This window comes from Falco peregrinus, chromosome 1 (genome assembly GCF_023634155.1).
Source record: "Falco peregrinus isolate bFalPer1 chromosome 1, bFalPer1.pri, whole genome shotgun sequence".
Taxonomy (NCBI): Eukaryota; Metazoa; Chordata; class Aves; order Falconiformes; family Falconidae; genus Falco; species Falco peregrinus.
In genome coordinates, this window is record NC_073721.1 from 35,264,829 (window position 1) to 35,280,627 (window position 15,799).

The window sequence follows — 15,799 nt, forward strand, 5'->3', positions numbered from 1 at the left end:
TTCCTGCCCCTATTCTAAAGCTAAGGAGACAGCTGCCTGCATTTCCCCACAATGCAGTAATACACAGCAAAGCAAGTGGAAACCCATCAATTCAAAACCTGGTGATGTGAGTGGCAGAGAATGAGGAACATGAACAGAGCTCAGTCCAGCTTCCTTGACAGCAATAATGGGCCCATGGGCCCCACTTGCACAAGCAAACAAAACGCCTCTCTGCATTATATACATGAGAACATAGGCAAGTTGTACCCTTCAAAACCAAAACTTTGCCTTCCTTTCGTTTTTTTCTTGTTATCAGACACATTTTTTCCTCATCATAGACGTGTTCTTTGAAGAAACAAAGAACATACATACTTTCCCTCATTACCTTGTGGTATTCACAAAAATTAGGTTTAAATCCGCATCAGTGCATATGATGTTCATTTTAAGTATTACATTAGTACTTGGAGAAGTAGCTAAGCTGCAGCCACAGGACACACAACATTAAAGGCTAGTACTGGCAAGGGTTGCAACCATTTCTCATACTACTGTAACTGAGATGTGCTCATTGCTAAATTGCTGATAGCACAACTGACTGAAATCAAAAGCTGGGCGCAGAGAGCCTGCCAATACAACGAGCAGACAGCACACCAACTTTACAGGGCACAAACGACTCCCAGGTATGTAAGGGAAAGCAAGGACCCAGGAAACAGTATTTTATTTTTAATTCACTTTGTTACACAATAGAAACATCCCCTATTAACTGTTAATCAAATGATAAAAGAAAGAACCAACGTGACAATCACTCATTTAAGCTCTTCAGTGAAGTATATTCAACGTAAGTATTGATTATCTAGGGGGAATATCAAAAACCTTGATATATGGTCCTGTAACATGCCAAAAAGACAAAAAACTTATTTCTTCTAGCTACCTTCAGGAGCAGTCATCCTGTTTGTTCAGCCCTGACCTCAGGAGCTATTCATAGATACGAAGTTACAAACATATAGAAAACCTTCCAGAATCACAGCACACAAAGGTAAAATTTGTAGATGAATAAAATTTACATGCTACTGGAATTTATTTGGGCATTTCCATCTACATTCTATTGTCCACAAATAATCTATCTCAAAGCCTAACATTACTTTTAAATTAAGTCAAATAATGTTTACTACTTAGCTATTTTAACAGTATAGACCTGCTCTGCAAACTACCAGTATGTAAGACAAAGGTCTTAACTTGTTCTACCAAACCAATCTGCTAAGTGGACAAGTCAAGGAACTTTTTGTATGCAAGATTTGATCTCAGTCTTGTAAGCTGAGCATGTACTATGCCACATCATGTTAGCTGGATTTCTGGAATAAAAAGCTCTAATAATGGTACTTTGTCATTGCTATGAAAATTGTCGTGACTATGTACTTGTTTATAGTTTCATTTTTACAGTGAAGTGAAAACAGAATTTCCAAAAGTGCCATTGATGGCATGTCTGATCACTAATTTGACTGTTTATTAATCCAAGATTTATAAAGCTATATAACTGTGTAAGAAAGTATGTGACCAGACATTAATATTTAGTTCCTGGACTAAAACCATAGTAATTACCTGCAGAAATAAGGAAACCATTTACCAGCTAGAAGACACATGCCACTAATTTTAAAAGCTCCTCCAATTCAAATTCTGATTTTAATACAACTATATTCTCATAAATAAGGTTATGAGAATTAATTTTCAGATGTGATAATAAAGTAAGTTTAATTATTCTTGTTTTAGCATCACTCTTCCAAGTATACTGTTAAACATGACATGAAACACACAGGTGTCTGAACAGAAGCCAGCAATGGACAGCTTCCTACAGGTATAATCCAGAAACACGATTACAAATAAAAAAGCAATACCTACACTGAACCACCATACTAGCTCCTTATTCACCTTCACCGGAAGAATGCTTTGTCTGAAAATTTAAGAACTCTGTTCTTCTGTATTAGCAGACAGCTAGGACCTATCATTTTAACATCAAAATTTCAGCCCTTTCTCCCTCCCTCTTCTTTTCTTCCCACTTTTTGTGCCCATTGAAAGAAAATGCTGCAATAAAGGTGGAAGATGGGGGGGAGGGGCGGGGGGAAGGAGTGTCAAAAGTTATTCCTTTTTATTCCTTTCCACACATGCTTTAACAGTAAATTTTCACTTCAGAGTCCATTCACCGGCAAAGAAAAAAGCACCTCTTAACAGTCAGCCCTCCTCTTTCCTCTGCTGAAAAGTATATACATACAAACACTCTTAATTTTTACGAAAGCTGTTGACACCCTCAACCCTTGGCTGTCCATCAGGTTATCCACTATACCAGTTGAAAATCTTCCCCTGTATTCCAGTACTGCTAATTCCCAGCCACTAGAAGCTAATTCATGATGAAAGCAATTCCCTGTACACTACCTACTGTCTGCACAGATCTAATTAGGAACACAACCCCTCCCAGCTACAGCCTGCTAGTCTGTTATTACAGGCACGCACTGAAAATCTGGTACATTTTAATTCAATATTACGCCATTTCAAACTGCCTGTCTTTTCAATCTTCTTATGGAGCACAAACATGATTCTTTTAAATCCCTGACTACAAAGGACTTTCCTAAGCAGATACGCTAGCATTTGATTTCATAAAATAGATAGCCTGGCCCAAGCTATCATCACTGATGTTGTAAATGGTCAAGGAGGAGAAAATATTTTTTGAAACTGGCTGAAACAAAGATAACATCTGAAGAAGCATATTAAACGACAACTATAGGAAGCATTTACTGAGGTGTGGCTGTCTAGAAGACTCTACCAACAACAAGGGGAAAAAATTAGAAAGTGTGCACCTTGTCACCTAGAAACTTATCACAGTGGGGCTCTTCTACAATAAACAGATTAAAGAATGACGGAAGTGCATGCCTGGCATGGTTCTGTAAGCAAACAGACCGACTGTCAAGGTCCTGAGAAACAAAAATCACAGCTGTAACAGAAAAAATATATTTAAGCTACAAAGCTTGAACATACTGTGGAAAAAGGGGCAAAAAAGTGAACGAGGGACTAATGTAATCCATCAAAGGTGTGTGCATACACAAAAAACTTGTTCAAACCAGCGTGGATTTCGAAATAAAGTGAAGAGCATTGAGACAAGAAGTTAATACAGTAAACGCAGTTCACTGGACACCAGACACATTCAACCACGCATTACATAATACAATGGCCAGTAGCAGTCAATTATGTCAGCTTTCAGCCAGAAAGGGTTTTGCATCATCTTTTGGTAGATGTTTTTTGTTCCTAGCTGTGCTCCTAAGAGAGACCTTGTAGCAGAACCACTGATGAAGAGGGAACCATCTATTCTCCAAACAAGTATACGTCCAATCCACAAAATAGCAAAAACACATAGTTCTCACATCAGCTAAGATCACGTATCTCTTCACCTCTGGATATGTAAAAAGCATTCAGATAGGTTTTATAGGATATTTAAACAAGTTCATTTTTAAATAGAAGTACAACGTAAATTTACAAAGCTATCCCCTTTCCCCTTCCATTTCGTATCTGCCACAGCAGAGTACTCAAATGTTCTTTAAGTAATTGACTAAAGTCTCAAAATGACCAGAAGCTGCAATACAGATACGATGCATTTCAGAGAGTAGGTGGAAGACAAAGAAATGAGTGATGAAGTGCTCCATGGCTCATGGGCAGATGACCCCAACAGTCAGCAGGGACCTAAGTACCAAGCAGCTAAGTGACAGAAAAATCTGGTGACACCAAACAAGCAGCTCGAGTTAGGAGAAGTCCCTACCACTCTTACATGGATGTCACTTCAGCACTCATGTAGTTGTGTTGCTACTGCAGTTTGTGCTGTAGATTTGCTAGGGAAACACTGTATACCTCTAAACAAAGTCCACCTGTGATTACAGAAAAAGCCTACATAGAAACCAAGGCCCTTCAAATTGCTTCAGTGCAATTCTCTTTACATTGTAATTTAAGATCCTTATTTCCTGGTTCTTTCTCAAACTGCAGTGGATAAATAACTCACACAATTGCTGCTGTTAATCTTTATTTTGCTTTTCAATATGGCACCTTCTCAAGATAAGCTCCACTGGAAATTCATGATAAAAATCTAAGCAAACACCCTTAAGCAGTAGTCTCTTCAAATGCTCTGAAACATTCACTAAGCTGCCATATCTGTTCTAGTTTCTGAACTATGCAATTCAGGTTTAGTGCGCAGCTTGCCCTGTCAGTTACCGGGAGAAGAGATAATGCCTGTCCTACAAGAGATAATGCCTGTCCTACAGACAGCTTCTTATGAAGATAGCTAGAAAAGGGGTTTGCTCTTAACACCCTCAGCCTGCCCAGTGAAAGCAAATCACTCCTTTTTTCCCCTAGCACTAGACCAGAAGCCTTGGGCAGCACTACAAAACTCATGCAACCAGCTGTCTATCCCAGGTGCTGGGTTACTTTTCTTGGTACAAGATTTCAACTTAATTTACAAATATCTTTGCTCCTCTGTGGCCTCCTCTCCAATTCAACCAAAAAATGCTCATTTGATCTACGAGTTTACACAAACTTCCATTGCTAGCAGATCCCAGTGTTGTGGGAGCAAGCAAGGAAAAAGCAGCTTCATTCTGATACAGGAGATGCCAGATGCAGACATTTATGAATCACTCCAGTTTTGGCAAAGCTGAATTTAGGAAAGCAGATGTACAGCTTGCCTACATATTTAGAAAGGTGTGGGGTTTATCTCTGCATAACCCAGGTGCTAGATGAACAGAAAATTCTGTAACCCACTTAAACCACTTAAAAATGTAATGCTTTTGTCATGACTGCCCTCTTCGTTCACGCCCAATTCTCTGGACAGCAGTGAGCACTGAACCACCTGAAACAGTAGCCGGTCTAAACACATACCAGAAACCCTCCTCTACTTTCATGACTCTAGCTTTCTAACAGCTCTTTAAAAATCAAGAGGTGTTCTGAAGACAGAAATACTATCAACTTAGTTGTGCAACCTGTCAAAGCTGATCCAGTAATAAAAATAACAATTAAAAACCAGAGATACACATGCAAAAAGGCTACTAAAAAATTTCCAAACTAACACCTAAATCTAGAATTGTAGGGGGTCTGGCAGACAGACTTTTTTAAAAAAATGAAAAGCATTATCCTCATGGAATTACAGCTGCCAAAGAAAACGCCGATTTTTTTTGTATCACCCAATAGTAAATTAAAATGCAGTCACATGAATTTTCCAAGAGGAAATTTTACAGCTATTTTGAAGATTCACACTTACACCTCCAGTCACATTGTAACATACTTTTCCATTACTCCAGCCCTCCAACTACCAATTAAAGCTCTCAACAACACTCCCAGACAAAGCCACTGACATAACACTGCTCTCCTGAGGTCAAGTACAAATGAAATTTCCACTACATGTCTTACACTGTTCCATGTCTTGACCTGTAAAAGCACCAAGCACTTTAAGTTCCCCTTTTTCAGCAAACAGACAACTTGGAGATGAGATAAAACTTCAGCTCTTTTTTTTTAGGATGGAATCTAACATTTTTTTTGCATGCAACTGGGGACTGACTTTTAACACAGTAATACTGAGCAGTACCTTCCAAGAGGTCTTTTGTTCTGACATGATTTGCAAAAATTCATATAAAGAAACATCAGCAATGTCCTAAATCTATCCTGAGATAGCAGGTTCACACTCAACCCCTGGAAATCGTGATTCAACAAAACCCATGATTTTAAAAAGCAGCAGCATGAAATATGTTATCAATATGTACTCCAATATTTAAACAACTCTGCCTCCTATTCACTCACGTTAAGTACATGTGGTACTAAATTCCAATCCACAGACCAATTTTTACAAGTGGTTCATTACACTCAAGCAAAATCACAACTCAGAAGCACCTCCCCATGTAAGCAACTACTAATGCTCATGAAGCAAAGACAAATACATAATTTTAACAAAACCACGTTTATCATTTATGCTTCAATAACGTGTTGGCTCTTGCCCCAGTCATTGCAGCATAGACTAAAGGCTCTGCTAAAGATTTTATTTTTAATATTGCCTAACATTTCAACTCATGTATCTATGAAACACAGTGATATACGATGTAAGTTTCAACAGTCAAGAATTTTTCTCGATGAAACTCTGATGTCCATCAGAAGACCTCAACAAAAGCAAAACCAGCACATCAACACCATTTGAACAGTCCACTTGGAGGGCAATCCACTTCCCTCTTGCAGGTTTCTGGGTAACACAAAACCAGAGTACAAGTGATTAGCCAGCCTCAGTTGCAAATTCAATTGTTAACATGAGATGCAATATACCCCAGTGTAACACTGAAGACTGACTTTAAGTGAAAGAGTTAATAAGGATTTATTGGCTGAAGAACACCGAAGAGAATGATAATGATTTTTGTAGGTTTACTGACATGTCCCACACATGTGAAGCAACCAAGGTAACACTTAAAAGAAGTTACATGCAAAAAAGCTTCACAAATGCCATAGCATTTATTAGGAACATGGTAATTTGTCTGAACAGTTTGTTCCACAAAGGACTATTCCTCTCCTTTAAATATCATGCTACAAAACATTCTATTAGCAACAATCTTAAATGAGTCACAACAGAATAATAAGTACTTTCTATTATCTTTAAACACATTACTCTAAGACTGAAACATTAAAGCAATCATTAACAACAAGAAAACTGTTGGAATCACAGGAACTGCATCTTCATTTCAATTCAGATATAATTTCCAGATATAATTTATATAATAATAAAATTACCTATTACACTCAGGTAAGAGATGAAGCTGTAGGCCAGCTTACATGCCACCATATGTACAATGACACTCCAACAAGAATGCTAAAGAAATAATTTATTTTGATGGTTTTCTTCTCATAGTCGTGCTGTCCATTGTAAAACACAAGTTGCATCTCCAAGAGCTTTTCACATCTTTATTAGACAATAATCACTATTTCAGCAAACTAAAATGCTTTTTCAAGTCAGTGCCAACCTGTCATTGCACCAGAACCCTTGCTAAAAATTCCACATGACAGCAAGACTAAAACTAAAATGGAAGAGAAATTGTACAGTATGTGTTAGCAGTTAGCTGTAGCGTAATCCTAATAATACTTTCACCTTAACTAATCTGAACAGACTGAACACACCCTTCTGCTTTACTTGCTGGGTAAGGTTTTTTGTTTCTCTTTCTGAAGCAAAATATCCTCAACTACTGTCTGCTGCTCATCACATTGACTAGCAAAAACTTCCCTGTTGTTTCCAATTAACACAATTTATCTGCATTTTGAATGGCATCTTTCATAAAAAATCCATCACAAACTGCTTTCCCAGTCTAAACATTACACCACCAGGTAACACTGCAAGAGAGATAAGTTTAAAATAGAATTATCTTTAGGAGTTGAGTTTAAGTTTATAAAGATATGAGGATTCAGCTAAAGAAGTTCTGTTCTACATGACAAGATACAAAAAGCAGCTCTGCCATACACCAGCTGTATAGAGAGACAAATCAAAGGTTTCAGCTAAATCGAAAGGGACTGGGACAGAAAGGTCCACAAAACCAGGTACTTAATCTAGCACAAGATACATAAACACGAATCTAGAAGGACTGTTTGAAATGCATTTGGTTACATCTCCACATGTAAAGGTAATCAGAGCAGCAAGCCACCCACATTTAGAAGTGATGGAACACAATAAAAAAGAGATTTAACTGGATTGAAAAGCATCACAACACCTAAGAAAAAGTAACAGAAAGAACAGCTTAAGAAGAGATTAAATCGATCACCATTGCCTGTATTCCATACAAAACGGAGGAGTGGCCACAAGGTCTCATACACTGATGGGCTTCCTGTATTTAGAGATCAATATATATAGGAAACAAACACACCTGAGTCCCACCTACACTAGCTCTCCCAATATTAATTCACTTTTGCCCAAGACTGAATGCTCTAAATGAGAGAGAAGATTATTGGGACGTCAGCTAATATTGCTGAGAAGGAAGATACAACATAATGCGGTACCACCTACAAGAGAAAAGCTAGAGGACTGCAACACAGACAGGACAACTGTGACTCCGAGTACAAGTGGCAAACTGGCTGTGTACTGGGACACCAAGTCCTCAAGCCCAGGCATAACTTGACACAGCTCCCTGATTCAGCTCACACAAAGACTTGCTTTGATGCACATGCTTGAAGGGAGGGGCATAGAACAGTGAATATACACAGTGGATACTCTCAGGATTTCCTTGCTTTTATCAGTTTAATATTTAATCTCAACTATTTTTCTCTTTTTTAATCTGGCTTTATATAAACACAGATTGCATAGTCCCATGACAGTGACAAGGTGCAAAGCTCAGCATTTCTATCAATTCTTTTAATGTGAGTACTTCAGAAGACAAGGTTTACTCAAACTTTATCTGTGCTTTTGTCACAAGCTAAATAGTTGAGCAATGTTGTATGAATTCCTTCAAGGCATCACTAGGTTTTCTACAAATGTCATACAAGTGGTTAATAATATGGTCGTTTTAACTCCACATAGGGGGTCAAGTAACAGCACAAGTCCAAAAATGAAGTTCATCAGTTAAGGTTTAATAAGCAGGACTGGGTTTGTTCCCATCACAACACAAGTCATGGGATATGCCTTGAAAGTGTTATTTTTTTTTGTCATACTAGTCCCAAGGTCAGAAGTTCATGGCTTGGGAAAACAATACACTAACAACAGCACCCTTTTACCATGAACTTCAAATGAGACTTGGATACTTAGGAGTTTATGCACGGACTTGTAATCTGCTGTTAGTAGAGTAAGAGAACAACTCTTACTCTTTTAAGAAAACCAGTCTCTCCTTCAGCTGCTGATGCAATGCCAGCAACAGCACTTTACAATCCTTCCAGGATTTCAGCATCATGCCTTAAACTCTGCCTAGAACAAGGCTAGTACTAGCCTGTTAGTCACTACCACTACCCTGTCTGCATTCATGTTCTAACACTGATAACATCTCCTATGCAAAGAACGTTTTAAGGCAGAGGAAGAAGTCAAAATTCTGATTGAGTTCACAAGCTGGACAAAGCATACATTCTGTGACAGGTCTTCCCCACCTAAACCCAAGTCATAACGCTGGTTCACAAATAAAAGCTAGAGCAGTGGCAGACCTTCTTGCAAAACTGTAGTGTCAAGGTATTGGTAAGATACGGGTCTTAGCGTATTTGGCACTGAAGATGCCAGCGTATTTGCTATCAACAGCTGTTTTCAAATATCGTTTCCAGAACATGCAACAGGGTTGTAGAAGTCCACCCATGGCATTACTGTCTGCATGACTACCGCCTACTGAAAAACACCATTCATGAGGATGGTAAGGCTCTACTGTTTTCAAACCTGATTCTCCTACAGTTTCTCCAGTATCCCTGGAAAGAAACAAGCAAAAAACTTCAACCTTTTAAGGATCTGAATGAGCCCACTTAAGCTCTACAGAAGACTGACTTCTGCTAATTAGTAAAGACGCAGTATTACGTACATCAAAAAAAGAGAAAAATCAGCATTCCATGTATTTCTTGAAATTAGGGTTGTGATTTTCTCCTCTCTTCTGATACTGATTTGTTTCTGATGAGATTTTTTTTCCCCACCCTCTATTTGAGGCAGCAGGGTCTTGGTCTATGACTTGAAGATAAGAATTACCCATAAAGCTTTCCAATATTGTTTTTGGCAACAGGAAAATAAGTTCAGAACAAGCCAACTCAGAACTAAGTACAGGATATTGCCTACTGGAACTCACATGTTAACAGAAGTTGCAGGCTACTGATTTAACATATTTCTCCTGCCTAATAACACTACTAAATCCAGAAAAGTACCTGCTTTTTTTCCATACTGTTTAAGAAGACAGCCTCAGGAAATTCAGCATTAGCCTTGGGCAGTGATAAGCAACACAGCTGCTAATTAGGAACAAAGAAACCACTCTCTGTATTTGGTTCTTCAGTCCTTCTCCCAACACTTCAAAATAATGAACCTCACAAAACCAACAAACATCTGTCAACAATCCTAAACCAAGTCTTATAAAACAACAGAAAATTTGTTTTAAAGCCAAGTCAAGAACGGATGACTGAAGAATTTCAGAAAAAGAAGAGGACTCAGAGGCAACACAGGAAAAGTTTACTTTTTTTTTCTCCTGTAAAACAAATTAACATTTCAAATTGAGACTCTTGAAACATCTTCAGACTTTCAGTTTCTCACACTTCTACAGCTTAACCATCTCCTCCTCAAGTCAATGGCAATATAAGCATTCATAACAGCAAGTGATTACATTTCCTTGTCAACATGAAAATACACCCATGGCTCATACTGCTTCAAAAATCTTATACAACAAAACACACTGGGACACTGGTCACATGAGTTTTTTAGTGTATTCTGCTTGCGACGTTTTAACTTCTGAAAAGCAGTTTTAGAATAAGATAAAGTAATCCAACAATAAAGCCAGACTACCCTACTTCTCATCTTACACGCAGATTTCAATTCTGCAAGAGATCCTCTCCTGGTCTGCACAGTCTCCCTAGAAGTACACACATACCAGACTCACCTGTGCAGACGACTTTCCAGGACAAGAGCCAAAATCTGCAAGCCTACATCATAATCATCTCCCTGAAGCTGCAGTAAAGCTTCCTCCTTTCCAACCTAGGAGGGCAAGCAGCTTTTGCAAATACCATCTGCAAAAACAAGGACATGTACCCTACAACAACAGTGCGGACAGCTCTAAAAAATAACCCTCGTACTGGTCTAACAGTAGCTGGGTTTTCTTATCTAATTATTTAACCATATAGTGAAATCAACACGCAACCAATGAAACTGGAACATCTAATTAATAACGTGGAGAAGAAAGCTGTCAAGAAACAAAGAGACTACGAGCCAGGGCAGGAGCTAGAGCTACCTGCTCGGGAGGTCCCGACTCAGAAGGCACTGCTAAGGGAGGACTTTGCCCCCCACCCCGGGACCTGATGTCACCTCGCCCCTCTCCTCCCTGCAGACCCCAAGCCTCACCCACAGACCCGCCGCGACCGCCAGCCCGGTGCCCCCCCCGCACACGCACAGCCCCTCGCAGCGCCCACCTCGCCGGCAGGGCACCGGAGGCAATTGCCCCCGCCCCCCGCGCGGCCACGGCCCCCCCGGGGTTTACCGGCCGCTGCCCCCGGCACGCCGCGGGGGGCGGCCGAAGCGGCTTACCCGGCACCGCCGCCCCTTCCCGAGCCCGCCGGGCAGCGCCCAGCCGTCCCGCCCGGCCCCCGCGGCCGCGGGTGCCCCCGCGCCGCCCCCCTCAGGGAGCCCGGCAGCGCCCGCGGGGTCGAGGGGCGCTGGGCGGCAGCCGGCAGCCGCGCACCTCCCGCCCTCCGGCGCGGCCCCTCACCCGCTCGCTACGAGGCCGGCAGTGATGGCGGCAGCTGCCCCATGGCGGCGGTACGCCCCGCCGGCCGCGGCCGTCCCGGCGAGCTGACACATCAACAAAGATGGCGGCGGCAGGCGGCGCTCCGGGCCGGGAGCGGGGGGCGGCCCGGGGGGCGCGGCCATCGCGGCGGCCTGCCCGCAGTGGGCGGTGCCGGGAGAGCGGCGGGGGCGGCCCGGACAAGGTCTGGCCCTGACAGCCCGGCGTGTTCACGGTGAGGGCGGCCAGGCACCGGGGCCGGCGGCTCGGGAAGGCTGGAGCACCTCCGCCCCGAGGGGGTCCGAGAGCCGTCTGAGCACCGCCGGAGCGCCCCGCGGGGACGGCACCACCCTCCTCGCCGCCGCCTGTCCCCTCCCGGCGCTGCTGCCGAGAGCCCGCCAACATCTGAAGGGGGCGAGCCGAGGCACCAGCTGAAGGTGCAAGCAGCTCCCCCGCTGAAGCTGCTGAATTTCACACGGAGCGTAATTTACAGCGCGTGTAGAAACAGCATTTCAACGGCGAGGGTTTTATTTTCCTCCTTATTTAAACATACAGCCCTTCTGGGCAAGGGGCCTCGTGTCAGGCATTTCAGGCCGCTACCCAAGAGCACGGCCCCGAGAAGCGCTCATACAGGGCAAACTGCCTCCCAGCTGCTCTGAGACGGCCCCGCATCCCTCCCCGTTTTGCAGGATGGGTGCACAAGTAGTGACTAATGGGTCTCCCCTAAGTAAAACCGATCTCCTTTTCCTGAACCAACCCCTATACACGAGAAAAGCGTCTGCACCCACATGCCATGTAAATAAAGCCAGCCACGTTAACCAATCCAGCCTCTGGTAACGCCTGCTTTCATTCCTTATTCTGATGGCATAAAAAAAAATGTGAAAAATTTGCTGGGCATCAAAAAATCGGGAGTTTCAATGCTGGGAGCAACAGTTTTTCAGTAGAACACAGCTTTTTGGAATCCAGAGCACTATGTAAATGACATTTTATTTAACAAAAACTAAATTGAAAAAAATATCCTTGCAGACAAGCTGTTAAGTGAAAACAGTTGCATTTACTCTAGCGGATCAGCTAAAGTAAGCACTAGCATCTTTCCTGCAGGAACTTCTAAAACATAACAGTAGAAAAGCAAGTTAAAACCACTGAATAATTTGAGTTGGGAGGGACCTCAGGAGCCTATCTAGTCCAATCCCCTACTGACAGCGGAGCTAAATGATTGATGTTCGATCATATTGCTCCTTTATTTTGGCTTATTTAACTTTACATACATATATATTAAAGCATAAACTGTTTATGCTTTATACCTATAAAACCCAGCAATGGTATCTGCAGTTCGTACCTTGAATGACTTTGAAAATAGAATGTGCTGCATAACTTTACTTGCAAGCGTTAATTGGGAGCATTATTTCAGAGCAAGTTATTTCTCTCTTTACTCTTGCCAGGTATTTGGAATTTCAGAACCACAAAAGCAAATGTTGTGGTCCTAGAAAATGCTCCCTTGCAATCTTTTTACAGATCCTTAAAAACAACACTGGGATCTTAGAGAAAATCAATCTGCAAACCATTCAGAACTATCATAACTATCAACCTTTGCACGCCTATTATTTTGGGAAAGATAATTATCTTCTTCAGATAATTAAACAATATCCTATCACCTCTAAAGCAGTGAAGGAATCAGATGAAGACATATGTCTTTAAAAACATTGTTTATGTGAAAGCATAAACAAAAGTAGGTTGTAGAGAAAACCCGTGGCCTCAGCTTTAACCTCTAAATAATATTTTGAAGGCAAAAATCTAGCCCTTGCTTTGCTCGTAATATGCTGTGCATTCCATATTGCTACAAATGCATAAAATCAGGCATAGAATTGTCCATTTTCAGAAAACAGTGCCATGCAACACTTACCTGCCAATTGCCATGCAGCCCAAGTCTAAGCTTTGCTTTCAGAAATGCTTCTTTGCCACTCCTGTTACTGTTCTGCAGCTGAGCAGCAAACTTCACACAGCCATGCTGCTCTGTAACACAGTCACTTCAGTCGCAAATGCTTATTTGGTCCTCTAGTTATTTAAAGGCACCTGCAGAGATGCCACTGCACTCTGGCCCCAGTCCTAAGATTTATGCTCCTGCTTTGCTGTACACTTCATCTGCAGTCCCACTGATGTTAGTCATGTGTGGCTTAGCATGTCCCACCAGATCTGGCAGAATTTCAGCTGATTTACATCTTCTGTTCTGGTCATTTTCTTTCAGCAGTACTGAAATCAGTTTAAGAAAATTAAGCCTGGTTCATGGAGTTCTCCCTTAAAGGCAGGTAAAAAGGATTTTTTTGTACTCAGCTGGGCTCCAGCTGTAGTCCCAGCACTGATGCTCATGTACAAATGCTGAGGAAGACAATTTCTGAGTGAGAGACTTACCATCTGAAATACAGACAGCCACACACAACAGACTTCTGCTGCAGATACAAGCTCTGCATTGCAGAGGCAGAACCAGAATTTGGCCCGTATTTTCAAAAGGTTGTAGTTCGGCTTTTGGCTCATGCTTTATTATCTAAGAAAAACAAAAGCGTTCATGTAATTGCTTGATTTCCAGGTGATGTTTATTAATTATACATAGCATTTGTATAGCTTTGCCCACAGAAGGGGCTTACAATCCTATGCTTTCTCCTTCAACTAAAAAAAGCATTAGCAACTCCATTTTAAGGGAGAACAATTTGCTGGCTGACATAGCAGATGTCCTGAACACCCCACACTCCTCTGTGACCACTGGCACTGGAGGCCCATGGCTGGTACTGCTGAGGAGGAGCTGGGAGCAGGCTCCACGTTGCCTTAGTCCCATCCTCTACACTTGTCAGAAGGCTGGTCTAACATAATTACCGTGGGCCAATTTGATTCCTGCATTTCAGATCATGGCAAGATAACATAAAAAGTTACTCTTTTCTTCATTAGGAATCGCTTCCATTGTCTAACTATTTTATTCCAAGCATGCAGTTTGCCAGGTGTCTTCAGGGAGCACCATCCACAAAGCCCCAGGAGCCCCATCTTCTCTCCACGTGTCAGGTAGGGACAGCATCTCTGCTGAAGCCACCATCCCAGTGGTAAGCCCTTGCCACCACTGGTGTGTCTAATCTATGCACAGTAAATCCTAAGTGTGACTGTGATTATATGAGTGGCCTAAGTTACACCTGGAAAAAACTATTTTCATTGTATGTTGTTTGGACTGTCCTTTGTTCAGCATGTAGCTCAGTGGTGTCCCAGCTAGTTCCTAGGCACTTAGATGCTACAAATTAGAGCTAATGACACACTGGTACAGTTATTACAGAGCCTACATGTAGGCAAGCCCAAAGCTGTTACTAAAAATTGCAGGCAAGCCACATCAACCTCCTGCAGTGCCTGTGGTGTTACTCCTGATCAGCCTCCATGTTAACAGTACTCTCCCCAGTTACCTCTGACACTCCTTCCCATTTATCCTTATCCACTGCTGCAGCCAGACCTGTTATTTTCTCTTTTTAGAATTATTTTTACTGCTGTCATTTCCTTGCAATATCCTGAGGCATGGAAGTCTCAAAGGACTGACATTTAAAAAACAAAAACAATGAAAACAACATTTGTCCTGGCTCAGTCATTCCTTGCAATTTTTAATTTCAGGAAAACTTTGTGCCAGTTCACACGCTGGTGAAGTTCTGTCTCCAGTGGGATACTTGATTTTCCTTTTCATTGCAGCCTGTCAATATACTTCCTGCATAGTGTTAATTAGTGTCATTTCAAAAGACTGTTCAGACTGGCAGCATTGTTTTGATTCAGCAGGCCCTGGGGATTGAAATGGCCAGCCAGCTAAATGTACTAGAAATGCAGATAGTTTAAGTCACAAAGGTAGTCTAGTGTTTTGTGGGTTTTTTTGAGAGGTATGAATGACAGGGAAGTATTTCTTAATGCCTCACTAGTATCAGTGCTTCTTAGACACAAAATTGAGCTTACCTTGGGGACAGAGGAACAAGGTGCAGGGCAGTAACGGAGGCTGCATGATCGTAAGTGCCCTGTCTCCCTGCAACCTCCTATGTCCAACTGCACCTACTCTGATATGCAACGCTGGGCAATTTGGCAGATGGATTTTTTGAAATCTCACCTAATCCTACCTAATTTCCCTTCCTGCTTTCAGAGTGGCATCTGATACAGTCAGTTTCTACTCAGATTGGAGCTAAGGCCTAGAGATTCACTGGAGCCAGGAAGACTTTCCTCTGACTTTGGTAGGTAGTATCAAAACCATTTAGAAAAATCTCAGCAAACCTTTGATGTGTTGTTCCCTTTTCTTTTGAGAATGCTTAGCAGGGAACAACAGTTTGGCCGGCAGGATGCTAGACTTAAACACAGAAGATTGAGAATGGACATGCAGTCACAGC

The 15,799-nt window shown here is 41.8% G+C and overlaps 1 protein-coding gene across 4 annotated transcripts in view; it reads right to left on the reverse strand.

Moving 5' to 3' along the window:
- Positions 1-11,527, reverse strand: part of CCDC186 (coiled-coil domain containing 186) — a 39,211-nt gene extending 27,684 nt beyond the window's left edge. For 2 of the 4 annotated variants that reach the window (XR_008746887.1, XM_055802370.1), the window contains exon 1: positions 11,394-11,527. The gene's annotated coding sequence lies outside the window, so the exon portion shown is untranslated. Of the gene's footprint in view, positions 1-10,571; positions 10,699-11,393 lie in introns of all 4 variants that reach the window. The other 2 variants (XM_055802375.1, XM_055802383.1) reach the window with 2 other exon arrangements.
- Between the last annotated feature and the right edge of the window lie 4,272 nt (positions 11,528-15,799).